We start from the raw sequence: 13,661 nt of genomic DNA, 5'->3' as shown, positions 1-13,661 counted from the left end.
TTGTGTCTTTCAGTTTCCCCTCTTCTGTACTTCTATCTGTGCAGCTACCTCTTCCTCTTTTTTTATGGCTGTTTTATTTATCTTTCTGTCTCTGTCTCTGAATTACATCTCTGTACAGGTAGTTTTTCTATAACGTGATGGTTGCATTCTTGTGCAACCCTGCGCTGTAAAGAAACAGTACTTAGCATTGGCAATGTAATCGCGTTACAGCAAATGCACATTTTAAAAGTTGTGCTTTAGAAACAGTGTCCCAATTTGTCAAGCATGTTATAGCAGAACAACCTGCATCTCTTACCCTCCTGTGTTGCTGCAAATTGAATTCTGCCATTTTTGTGCATGTTGCTGCTTCCCTTTAGGTAAATCCCACACAACCTCCTCCTGCATCTCCCTTTTTGCATCTTTCTGTATATCTCACCCTTGCGCCTTCCTGCACACTCCCCTCACCCTGTCATTACACATACCTCTCCCATCCTGTTGTCCCTTTGCTCTCTCCCTGTCTTTGTCTGTCTCTTCCTGTCTTGTGTGATGCTCCCCACGTTTTTAAATCTCTGCCAGCTTTCTTTGTCTCTTTCTGCATTTCTGTGTCTCCCATCTTTTTCCATCTGTGTCCCTCCTCTTTTTGCATGTCTGCACTGATATCTCGCTTTTCCCCCCATTATTCTTCCTCTTGCCCTCCCCGTCTCTTCCTCTTCCCCCTCCCCCATCTCTTCCTATTCCTCTTCTCTCTTCCCCTCCCTATCTCTTCCTCTTACCCCTCCCCTGTTTTTTCTCTCTTTCCCCTCCATGTCTCTTCACGCCCCCCCACCTGTCTCTCTCTGCCCTCTTTTTTTCCCCCCCCAAGTCTCTGCATTGCTCCCTCCCTCCCATGTTTCTGCTTCTCTCTCTCCTTCCCGTCTTTTTTTCTCTCTCTCTCTGCCTCTACCTCTCCCTCCTGTCTCCCCCTCTCTTCTGTCAATGCCTGTGTACCCTCCTCCTGTCTCTCTGCTTCTCCCTCTCCTTTTCATCTGTGTCCTTCCCCCTACTGTCTTCCACTCCCCTCTTTCCTTCTATCTTTGCCTCTGTCTTCAACAGCACCTTCCTGCATCATTGCCTGTTTTCCTATATTATTATCTCAACCACACTTCCAGAACGTCTCTCTTTCTGTCCCCCTCTTTCTAAGTGTCTCTTCCACCATATTTCTGTATCATGCCCTGATTTTTTTTACCTCAATCTTTCTCCCCCTCACACTTCTCTTTCCCTGTACTTGCATATCTGATTTGGCAGCTGCTGAAAATGTGTTGCTGGAGAAGCGCAGCAGGTCAGGCAGCATCCAAGGAACAGGAGATTTGACGTTTCGGGCAATCTACATTTTTTAAGTCTTCTCTCTTTCCATCCTCCTAAACTTTTATCGATTTCTTTCCACTTCTTTCTGCAATATCACCTCTCCAACTTGCTGTGTTTCTTTCCCCTCTGTCTCAAATTTCTGTCCCATATTTTTGCACCTCTCTGCCATTTTTTCTCTTTCCTACCCATCTATCTTCATCACTATTGCCTACCTTTGCATTGGTCATTTTTCATCTGTCTCAGTCTTTCCAGGACAGTATCTATATCATCTCTACCCTGCTCACCCTTTAGACTTTCTGCATCTCTCTTCTCACCCCTCCCAACTGCAGCTTCCTGTGTCTCTTTTCTCCCTCCTTTGACACTTCTTGCTTTCCTCCATCTTACCTCAGCTCCATTTCCTATAATCCTGCCTGTCTTTCCCATTTGTCTTTTTGCAGATACCCAGCCCCCATGACTGTCTGTTTAACTCTGCCATTTTGCATACCTTCAGCATTGTACTTCTGCCGCCCTTAAGTGAAAAGAGGGGTTTTAAGAAAAAACCTTTTCAGCTAGAGAATAGTGGGTGTCTGGAATACACTGCCTAGAAGGCTGGATAAGGCAGAAGTATTTGGATGAGCACACATGAAGGGTCACAACAGTCAAGGCTTGGGAGTAGTGTAGGAATGGCTCTGTGAATTCAGTGTTGGTCATAGTGTATTTTGTGACAATGCAGAAGTGATGGCCCAAAGAGCAATTTTTGAACTGTGATTCTGTTCCTCTCTCCATCCCTGCCTGTCTCCTTTCCCATGCTTCTGCCCCGCGCTCTAGTGTAGACTTCAAACTGTTTTGATTTTCTGTACTATTTTATATTTGTGTCTTTTTTCCATTCTCACTTTATTGGGAGGAGTTATGTCAACAGTATAATCCGTAATCATCAATTCTCCGTAAATCATAAAGCCATTGTGCACAAGGAAAGCAACAGTATTTTGGTGCAATGGTATTTAAATTTTCACAAGACAGCAAACATAAATTAAAAGTTTATTTTTAAGTAACACACTAAACACCTTTAGTCGACAACTGAGGTCAGAGCAATTGTGTTCCATTACATATGCTGGAGGTTTGAATATGTTAGGCAACTACAACCCTTTGTTGCTTAATTTAATTGGCAGCGTTCGTTACAAGAACATTTCATTGTTGTGGCTATTGAGCCTGCAGCCTTAAGCAAGACATTTCACATTTATAACAACTTTGTGGTTAGTAATTTTGTTTTCTAGTGTCCTTCACTCAGATTCATAGACATGTACAGCAGAGAAAAAGACTCATCGGTCCAACTCATCCATGCTGACCAGATATCCTAATCTAATTTAGTCCCATTTGCCAGCACTTGACCCATATCCCTCTGATGTGCAAACTCCACACAGACAGTCACCCAAGGTTGGAATCGAACCTGGGTCCCTGGTGCTGAGCAGTGCTAACCACTGAGCCACTGCATATCCCTCTCAACTCTTCCTGTTCACATACCCATCCAGGTGCCTTTTTAAATGTTGTAATTGTACCAGTCTCCACCACCTCCTCTAGCTGCTCATTCCATACATGTTGCCCCTTCGGTCCCTTCTATATCTTTCCCCTTCTACCATAAACCTATGCCCTCTAGTTCTTGACTCCCCCACCCCAGGGAAAAGACCTTATCTATTTAACCTATCCATGCCCCCTCATGATTTTATAAACCTCCATAAGGTCATCCCTCAGCCTCTGATGCTCCAGAGAAAACAGCCCCAGCCTATGCAATCTCTTCCCTATAGCTTAAATCCTCCAACCCTGGCAACATCCTTGTAAATCTTTTCTGAACCCTTCCAAGTTTCACAACATCCTTCCAATAGGAAAGAGACCAGAATTGCACACAATATTCCAAAAGTAGCCTAATTAAACTCATCTAGCTGTCTTCTAGCCCCTGCAGCCTCTATTCCTGTTCCAGGCTACCTCTCCCCTGCAACCTCCTTGTTTTCCACCTCTCCTCCTTTGGCAGGTCTCTTCCTTACTGTAACCATTCTGTCGGCCACCCCATCCCCCAACTCAACCTTTGGAAATGGAAAATCAACAGAAGGGGAAGTCTATGATCACTGAGAGCACAGGAGAGATTGTGATGAAAGGGTTAATGATGCAGAGACAGAGGGAGTGTTAATGAAATAGGTAAAGAAACATAAATTATGCCTTGACAGGATGTGAATTTGCAGAATTAAGAACAGCATTCCATTCAAAAACAAGACAAAATTTAAACTGGTGTAAGCAAAACAGAGACACAAATCCACAGGCTCGTACAGCTATTTGGGCCTCATTTGCACCAGGTTTTCCCATTTCTTCACTGCATCTGTATATAATGCAGCCTTCCCCATCTGCATTTCTGATATGACATTTATCCTCCTCCAAGGATTTCCCTCAAACATGTATGACCCAACTGCTACACTTCTGTCACTTGTTCTCCTCACCTTTAGACCCATGATAGGGTTCTCCTTCTCCTCAGCTTCCTCTCAACCTGCCTTCATATTCAACTAAACACCCTTTACAATCTTCATATCACCTTCGATGTAATGCAACCAGCCTTCCCTTTCACTATTCCAAAAGGCACAGTTTTGTTCACTCTTCAATTCACCCCCATCCCTGGGGATGGTGGTGAAGCAGCAATTTGTGTTTACTGCTTTCAAACTGATCTTGGTCATGATGCAAATTGTTCTACAATGGAGAGGCCAAATATGTATTTACATATCGCAGATTTGTTATAATACAAAAATGCCATTTGGTCCATCGTGTCTAGGCTGGCTTGCTAAATGGGTTTCATTACCTAGTGTTAAACTGTTGCTTTTTCCCATACCATAGCACACATTTTATCCAAATGATCATCAGTGCCCTCCTGAATGTCACATTTCCAGGCAGTACATTCTATACCTTCAGTATTTACTGTGGAAAAATGTTTGTTTTTCAGTCCATCTTTGCTTTTACAGATCTTTAAATCTGTGCCTTTTTCCCTTTGTGAGCAGGAACATTTTCTCCATATCTATCCAGCCTGCTCATGATTTTGAAAACATCAAATCTCCTCTTAGCCTTCTTTCCAGACTATCCTCATAACTAAAGTTCCTCAACCCTGAAACCATTCTTGTAAACCACTTCTGCATGCTTTCCAACATATTGACATCCTTCCTGCCAGAGCTTGAAACAATATTCCAGTTGGGGTCCAACAAGCATCACGTAGAAATTCATCATCAGCTTTTGTACTCTATGCCCCAATAAATGAAGCTGTGAATAACTATGCTTTACTTGCTCTCTACCAGCCTGCCACTTTCAATGATGTGTGCACTAATGCACCTAGGTCTCTGCATCTGTACCCCCATTTTAAATTTTTGTCAATGTTCTTACCATAATACATTACCTCTCACGTCTGCATTGGAACTATCTGCAAACTTTAAATTGCTCCTTGCACACCAAGATCTTGATCATTAAAACATGTATCAGGCAAAGAAAGGGTGCCAATATTGTCCACTGGGGAGCTCCATTAACAAACCTTTCTCCAGAGCAAAATGTTATCAATGACCAATACTCTGTCTTCTATCATACAGTTAATGTTGTGTCCATTTTGCTACTAACTCTTTTATTTCAAGCCATATGACTTTCATCACAAATCTGTTGTGTGGCACTGTATCAAACACCATCTGAAAGTCCATGTAAACTAAATCAACAGCATTAATTGGGTGACCACATTTGCAGGATACTTAAATTCAATTCATAAACAGGACCTTGTGTTTTCAGTCTCACACCGTTTTAATTCTTCAGCTTGCTCAAATACTAATCACTGTCCCTTTGGCTTGCTGCAGTGTTCCCATTTTTTAGAAATCAGTGAAGAAACCAACGCATATAATGATAAATGGATGGCCTGTGGTCCTAAATTGAAATCAATGATAAAACTGGAATTGAAAGATAGCTCACATGGTCCCATTGCTGAGACTATCATCGATTGTTGTTAAAAAAAAACCCATCTGTTTCGGAGGATTCAAGATGGCAGCGACCCAGCAAGTCTGTGTCTGTAGTGCTCTGCTTAAAACTCGGGCGAAGTGGGGCACCCGCGTTCACCTCACCCTTTAAATCATTTAAGATAGTTTTTGCCCGGCGTAGTTAGTCATTTTACATCAAACCTGGATAGTTTGGTGTTGTTTCTAAAACGGCTAAGGGCAAAAACTCCTGCAACTCGCAACCGGCAGGGACGACTCCTGCAGCAGCACAGACGTCAGCGGTCGCCTCAGGGGACTTACCTGCGAAGGTGAGCCTGCTCTCCTGGATCACCAAATGTCAAGAGAAGATCGACGCTTTTATTGAGGAGTCCCCGGTCCAGGCAGGAGTCAATCTCGGTTATGCTGCAAGAGGAGGGCATTCAATGAGGCAAAGAAGTGTCTGAGAGACCTAAATATCCAATACTCTATGCGTTATCCGACAACGCTGCGCTTCAGCCATGGAGGATCCATTTACAACTTTGGGTCGCTGGAAAAAGCAAAAGAATTCTTGGACTCAAATAGACTTGAACCGTATGGATAATGACTTAATTTTGCCCCCCCCCCCTTTTTTACCCCCTTTTTTTATCCTTCTACTCATCTTTCACTGGGGGTGGGCTTGTTCCTTACTCTTCCTTTGGTTTCCTTTTTATAGTTCACGTGGCTTCATCGATTTGTGGGCGAGAGCAGTATGTTCTGTCTTGCCCTTTTCTTAAGAGCAGGGTTTTCTTCTATTCTCATTTTACTTAGTTGTCTAATACTAGCCCGGGATTGTAACTTTGTAATTTTATATATTCCTATTTTGTACTGTGTTTGCTAAACGCACCCAGGTGTTGGTGTGGGGGGGGGTGGGGGGTTACTCATTTTTTATAAAATACTTGAATTTGTATACTCCATTCTATAATGCCTGGGCCAAGGGCAGGGCCTTAGCTAGGAGAGGTTATGTTGGGGTTATTGATAGGTAGTTATGCCCCCTGGGAGCAAGGGGGAAAGTCTCCTTTCAAATATGTTTGCCACTCTTTTAACTTAGGAATGGCTATTAATTGTGTTGGTTTAAATTTTTTAAAGAATTTTTGAATTTGTGAATTTCCTACAGTCTTTATTCAAAGTTTTCTGAGTGGGGTTCTTCCTCCTGGGGGGTCTCGGGCTTGCCTGGACGATTGTGGCTAGCCATTCGCTTAGGTGGTGCACCTGGAATGTCAAGGGGAGTAATTGACCAATCAAAAGGAAAAAGATATGATCAAGTCTCAAAAAAGGGTCGATGTAGCTCTCTTACAAGAGACACATTTATTTGATAAAGAACATTTAAAGCTACAACAGGGTGGATTTGATCAGGCTTTTTTCTCATCTTTCAGTTCAAAAAGTAGGGGAGTAGCCATTCTTATTTGGAAGAATCTTCCTTTTCCGATGTTAAGCCAGATAAAAGATGAGTCTGGATGGTATACATTGATCAAAGCCCTAATACATGGAGAGGAATATGGAATTTTGAAACTTTATTGTCCCCCCCCCGGCGCATCCCTTTAAATTTGTAACGGAAGCGTTCTCTAAGTTGATGGCTTTTGGAGTCCACCATACAAATATAGGAGGAGATTTTAATTGTATTATGGACCCAGAGACACATAGGATACCTAAGAGCACTATGGGTATATCTCTGAGATCTAGACAACTGGTGGATCTGAATAAGGAGCTCGAGCTAGTAGATGTATGGAGGTGCTTTCACCCCCAGGGTAGAGACTTTACTTTCTACTCTAACCCACACAAGTGCCATGCCAAAATTGATATGTCTTTTACCCCCTTGACCCTTTTGAATTCCATACTGTCTTGTAAAATAGGTAATATAGCTATTTCTGATCATGCCGCAATATATATGGAAGTCAAGATTAGGGATGATGGGATAGGCTCCTGACATTGGCGAATGGATCCCCTCTTATTGAAGGATGGCAATTTATAAAGTATTTTTCGAATGAATTCAAAACCTCCTGGGAAATTAATTCAGGTACAGTCAGTAACCCATCGATGATGTGGGAGATCACTAAGGCATATGCGCAAGGCTTGGTCATCTCATATTCTGCGACCCGGAAAAGACAAAAGGGAGAGCAACTGTGCCTGCTTGAGGCTCGCTTGAAGGCAGCTGAGACAGCATATCTTAACAGGCCTTCCATTACTAAGTTACAAAGGACACAGTCCTTAGGGCAGCCTTGATTACCGCACTTACCCAAACAGCAAAGAGGGAAATATTATTTGCAAAGCAGAGAATAAATGAATATGGCAACAAGCCTGGCAGATACCTAGCACAGAAAGAAAAAGGCTCCTCAAGCCATTACGTCCATTAGAGAAAGTGCTGGTACCCTGACTTGTGATAGTAAAAAGATCAACACAACCTTTAGAAAGTTCTATTTTGAACTGTATAAATCTTAGGACTGTGAGGATGGAATCCTTCTTTAAAACTTTGGCCCTTCCGGGCTTAACCTCGGGGCAGGTGTTGATCTTGAATGCCCCCCTGACAACCCAGGAAGTACTCGACTCAGTGAGGCAGCTTCAGAATGGCAAGGTGCCTGGACCAGACGGATTCCAAGTTGAGTTCTATAAAGAATTTATAGGGGAACTGGCCGGGCCACTCATAAATATGTATAAATATTCACATAGTCAGGGCTGCCTTCTGCCTTCGTTGAGAGAAGCAAACATCTCTCTTATTCTTAAAAAGGGAAAGGCCCCAGAAGATTGCTCATCATATAGACCCATATCCTTACTAAATGTGGATTTCAAAATTCTTTCTAAAATGTTAGCATTAAGATTGGAGATGGTCTTACCATACATCATAAAAGAGGACCAGACGGGGTTTATAAATGGCCGCAGGTCAACTAATAATATTAGAAGGGTCTTAAATATGATACAAGCCTGTCAACAGGGAACAATACTGGGTTTAGCTGTCTCCTTGGACGCAGAGAAGTCATTTGATCGGGTAGAATGGCCATACCTTTGTTATACACTGGAAAGGTTCGGTGTCGGAGAGGTATTTACTAAATGGGTTTCAGTATTATATAATGATCCCAAAGTAGCGGTGATCACCAATGGTTTAAATTCAGGTTTAAATAGCTTTAGTCTTGGCAGAGGTTGTCATCAGGGATGTCCTCTTTCACCATTATTATTCACGCTAGTGATTGAACCACTGGTGGAAGCTATATGAACTGAACCTAACATTACAGCTCCGAGGGTTGGATTGGGCAAACATAAAATCACTCTATATGCAGATGATGTCCTCCTCTTCTTAAGTGATCCTTTGATATCCGTGTCCCGTCTAATCCAAGTAATCAATTTATTTGGGATGTTCTCAGGCTATAAAATCAATTTTGTGAAATCTGAGGCCATGCCATTGGGAGGTCTTGCCAGTGTATCCAATTTACCGGGCGGATCTTATTTTCCCTTTCAGTGATCACTGAAGGTTTTCTGTAATTAGGTATTTTTATCACCACAGTATTTGGTCAGCTGTATAAAGCTAATTTTGTGCACCTATTAGAGAAAATAAGGTAGGATCTTCAATCCTGGGGAGATCTCCCAATATCCTGGTTAGGCAGAGTAGCCCTAGTTAAGATGAATATTCTACCTCGTCTTCTATAGCCTATGAGAATGCTCCCCCGATACTGCTGAGACAGGCGTTGCGTAAGCTATATGGCTGGCTCGGCTCCTTTATTGGAATCATAAACGGCCCCTTATCAAATTAGAATAGCTGCATCTCCCATAAGCAAGTGGAGGACTGGACTTTCCAAATTTTAGGAGGAATCAATTGAGCTCCTTATTATCTTATGTAGCTGATTTGGTCCCTTGTGACCCACAATCAATCTGGTTAGATATTGAAATCTCCCAAGCAAAATGTCCCCATGTCATTCTTTTATTTATGGACAAGGTGAGAGCTATTATGGACTACTGTAAAAACCCTAAATACAATTAAAGCCTGAAGGATAATGCAACAAGATGAGGGTGACCTGCAAAAATCCTCACCTTATACTCCTATTGTGGGAGCACCGGGATTTCAGCCAGTGGTGATAGATGCTACATTTAAAACTTGGAAGTCCAGTGGATTCTCCTGCTTGGGAGATCTGTTCAATGGGGAGGTTATGGTGTCTTTTGAGCAGTTGCACCAGAAGTTTGGACTGCCTAACAGGGACCTTTTCAGTATTTCCAAATATGAGATTATATACAAAAGAAGACCATATTGATAATTAACCCCTACAAATCTGATAGGGAAAGGAGAGTGCTATGGCCGATGGGGCCTCCCTCGATTAGTACTTTTTATCACTCACTATATAATAAAGTATCCAAGGACATGGAACAATTATTTAAAACCTGAAATCAAGAACTAGGGTTGGAGGTCTCAGTAGAAATGTGGGAGGACATCTGGGAAAATGCCAGAAAGATCTCTTTTTGTAATAGAACTCAGGCTATTCAATTAAAGATACTCCACAGGGCTCATATGGCACCTGAACGACTCGCAAAATTCAAGGCAGGAGCATCTCCAATGTGTCCTAAATGTAAAATAGAAATTGGCACTCCCATGCATTGTCTATGGACATGCCATAAGATCCATAGGTATTGGAACAGAGTAGCGAATGCCTTGTCAGAGATCTTGCATACAGAGATTAGATTGGATCCAGTGTCTCTGCTTTTGGGCTCTTCAGATTCCTCCCCCCCGGATGTGTACAGGAGGAAATGATTTACCATTTTTTCTTTCAGTGCAAGGAAAAATATTTTAGTGAATCGGGTAGCCGAAGGCCCTCCAGGACGTTCGAACTGCACAGGTTAGTCATGGAATATATCCCCCTTGACTTCCTCACAAATATGGTGCACCAAAAAACAGAATTATTCTATAAAACATGGCAGCCCTTTTTGAACTACATCGACACAGACATTTCGGCCATACTGACCAGGGCTTTTGTCTAGCTATGGTAATGGTTCTGGCTAGTTCGGGGACCCCCGGGAGGAGGAATCCCGTATAAATACGGGTTTTATTATGACTTGATGTAAATGTATTTTGAGCATGTATTTAGTTATTTAATTATTTCGTTGTTTATTGCTAGTAATGTATGATATTCTATTTTAAGTTTTAGAACATAGAAAAATACAGCGCAGTACAGGCCCTTTGGCCCTCGATGTTCCGCCGATCCAAGCCCACCTAACCTACACTAACCCACTATCCTCCATATGCCTATCCAATGCCCGTTTAGATGCCCATAAAGAGGGAGAGTCCACCACTGCTACTGGCTGAGCATTCTATGAACTCACGACTCGCTGAGTAAAGATTCTACCCCTAACATCTGTGCTATACCTAACACCCCTTAATTTAAAGCTATGCCCTCTCGTAATAGCTGACTCCATACTATTTGTTTGTTTGTAGGATAGTAGTTCATTGGGTTTGTCTTTTTTTTTGGTTATATGTATTTTTTCTTATTTGATTTAATATTGATGTTTATACTTGTTTGTATTACTTTTGTAACTTTGTAAAAAGTCTTTAAAATTTTTCAATTAAAAAAACCTATTAAAAAACCCATCAGGTTTCACTGATGTCCTTTTATGAAGAAAATCTGTCATTACGTGGTCTGGCATACGTGTGATTCCAGACCCACAGCAACTGCTCTCTGAAATGGTCCTAGAAAAATATTCATTTTTCAATCTCTGTCTCTGTTTTTACTTCTGTTTTTTTTTAAGCACAGCATAAGTCAATCTAATTTTACTCCTTCTCCAGTTTTTGCTTTCAGGTAGCAGCTGTTCTTTATTTTCCCCTTCACCTCTTTTGTTCCTTTACTTGTCCCAGTACCACTCCCTTTGGTTCTGTACAAGCAACTCTCATGATTTGTTTTCTTCTACCTTGCCCACTCTTCCCCCCCCCTCCCCAGACAGATCTTCCCTTATTCTTCCTTATTCTTCCACCTGATTTAGAACTTTTTCCCACTGAAAGGTCATTAATCTGAACACTAAATCTGTTTCTCTCTCCAAAGCAGCTACTCAAGCTCCTGAACATTTCCAGCATTTTCTATTTTTAAATCTGCTTTTTCCTTGTTATTCAGAATATATTCTTAATGTGTGCATGATGAGCCTTTACTGTTGCCTAGTAACCACTGATGAGATTATATCTTCATGGTAGGTAAGGGTGGTTTCTGCCCCTTGAGGCTCTCTCTGACTAATTAATAATGGCTCATTAATTCATTTCTGTAATGTTTATCACTGTGGTCGTGTTGAAACTCCTTACATAGTTATTTTTCATTCTATATCCCAGTTAAAAGACAACACCTTTACACAGTTTTATAAAGAGTCAGTGAAAAATGTACATACCTTGAATAGTGAGATTTGCAACATGGATGCATTTGGGGATTTTTCAGCAGTTAGCTAGTATTTGGAAAGAGATAATTAGGAATGAGATGGCTGTTAGCAAAGTTATTTTGGCAATTTTGAGATGCTGGTTGGAGTGGAAGTTGATAGCCAATGGACACCTTGTTGAACACCTCTGGAGCAGGTGGGATTTGAATCCTGATCTTCTGGTCCAGAGGTGGAACACTACCATTACACCACTTGAGCCTGCCAATTAGCTGGTACAAATGCCAGATTTCAGGGATGGACCTTGCTAGAGTCCTTATCAACATTGGCAAGTGGAGTATGCCTGATGTATAATGCACTATGTCAAATGAGATTATGATCCTGGACCTGCTGGCCAATTTTTTTCTACTCCACTCACCACCATATTGCAGGCACAATTCTAGCTTCAAGCCAATTATGCCCCATGGTTTCTCCAACCTCCAGTATTTCTCTCTAAGATTTTTTAAAGCAAATACTGATTGTGGGCCTCTTTCACCCTGCACTGAATTACTAATTGCTCCAATTCTCCAACAGACTGCTGATCTTCTGCATCCTAACTTCAACACTTAGCTGCATCTACTGTTCTCAGGACTTGTCCTGAGTCCTCATTGAACTGAGCTGTCACACAGCTCCTTGACCTTCAACTGTTCAGTCACCTTCTCAGCATCACAGCTAGCAGGCCCTGCCCAGCATGGAGCTTGCTCCTCACAATTTAACTTTTAAAATTGACTGCCCAGCGGCACACTCAAATTTCAGTGACCCTTGAATTGTTTTGTGTAACCCATTGAAAACCTCATAACAAGCCCTGTCCCCATTGCTAGGCAAAATCAAATGTGACTGACATTGCACATCAAATTCCCTGACAATTCTCTCAGACAAAACAAATGAATATAACCAAAATAAAAAGGAATTCATCACAAGATTCTTAAGTATCCAATAATCACTACCATAGCAGCAGCAAATGTTTAGGCAAATGGCTTCTAGTCACAATTTAATCTAGGGACTTTGCTATTTATCCAGACTTGGATATCAGAGGGGTCAATTTGTTTTTTGACAGGTCCTAGTGAGATATTCTTGAGGGCTATGATTTAATTTTCAGGATTACGTTTTGGTTAAGAGATGCAGTCACGTAGTACATGATCACTTATATTTGTGTTGGCTTTTCAGGGGAGGAGGAATGCATTCTTCTTCAGAAAGATATGATAGCACAATTACAGAACATTATATATGTAAATATTAAATACTTAACCTTGAAATATTAACTTTTTTTTAATTCACAGTAAATAAATCTCCTGTACACTGTCTTAATAAAAAATCTAAATATTTGTCACCATATAACTTATTGGGAATGGATAAAGTTCAGGATTAAGATCAGAACTTAAGTTGTGGCCAAAGTGGAATAATTAAGGTGTTTTTTTTTGCTGACATGAATAGGTTCTGAATAAAGAATTCAAGTGAGATTATAACCAAATCCTGCTTATTCAATGTGCAATCTTCAAGATTGCTCAAGTTTGTGTCAAACATGGGTAACGAATGAAATAATGTTTTCATGTGCATCTCAAGAACTCCATATAAAAATTTGCCAGGGAGGCCGCCAATTCTCTTTCTGATAATTCTATTTACTATCGTCCTTAAGCATGCACGACTGTGGGGCCAAATTCTGCACCAACTTCATTTACAAGTTCGCTGATGACATCACCGTTTACAAGTTGGATCTCAAACAATGTTGAAACAGAATACAGGAAGTAGAGTACTTAACAGCATGGTGTAAAGACAATCTTTCCATCAATGTCGGGAAAATGAATGAACTGGTCATTGATTTCAGGAAGCAGATTGAAGGGCATGCCCCTGTCTGTATCAATGGTGCTGAGGTAGAAATGGTTGAGAGGGTCAAGTTTCTAGGAGTGATGATTACCAACAATCTGTCCTGGTCCACCCATGTTGACCCATGGTCAAGAAAGCACAACCATGCCT

The sequence above is a fragment of the Hemiscyllium ocellatum genome, chromosome 14 (assembly GCF_020745735.1).
Source record: "Hemiscyllium ocellatum isolate sHemOce1 chromosome 14, sHemOce1.pat.X.cur, whole genome shotgun sequence".
NCBI lineage: Eukaryota > Metazoa > Chordata > Chondrichthyes > Orectolobiformes > Hemiscylliidae > Hemiscyllium > Hemiscyllium ocellatum.
The sequence above is the reverse complement of the archived record's forward strand: the minus strand, read 5'-3'. Positions refer to the sequence as shown.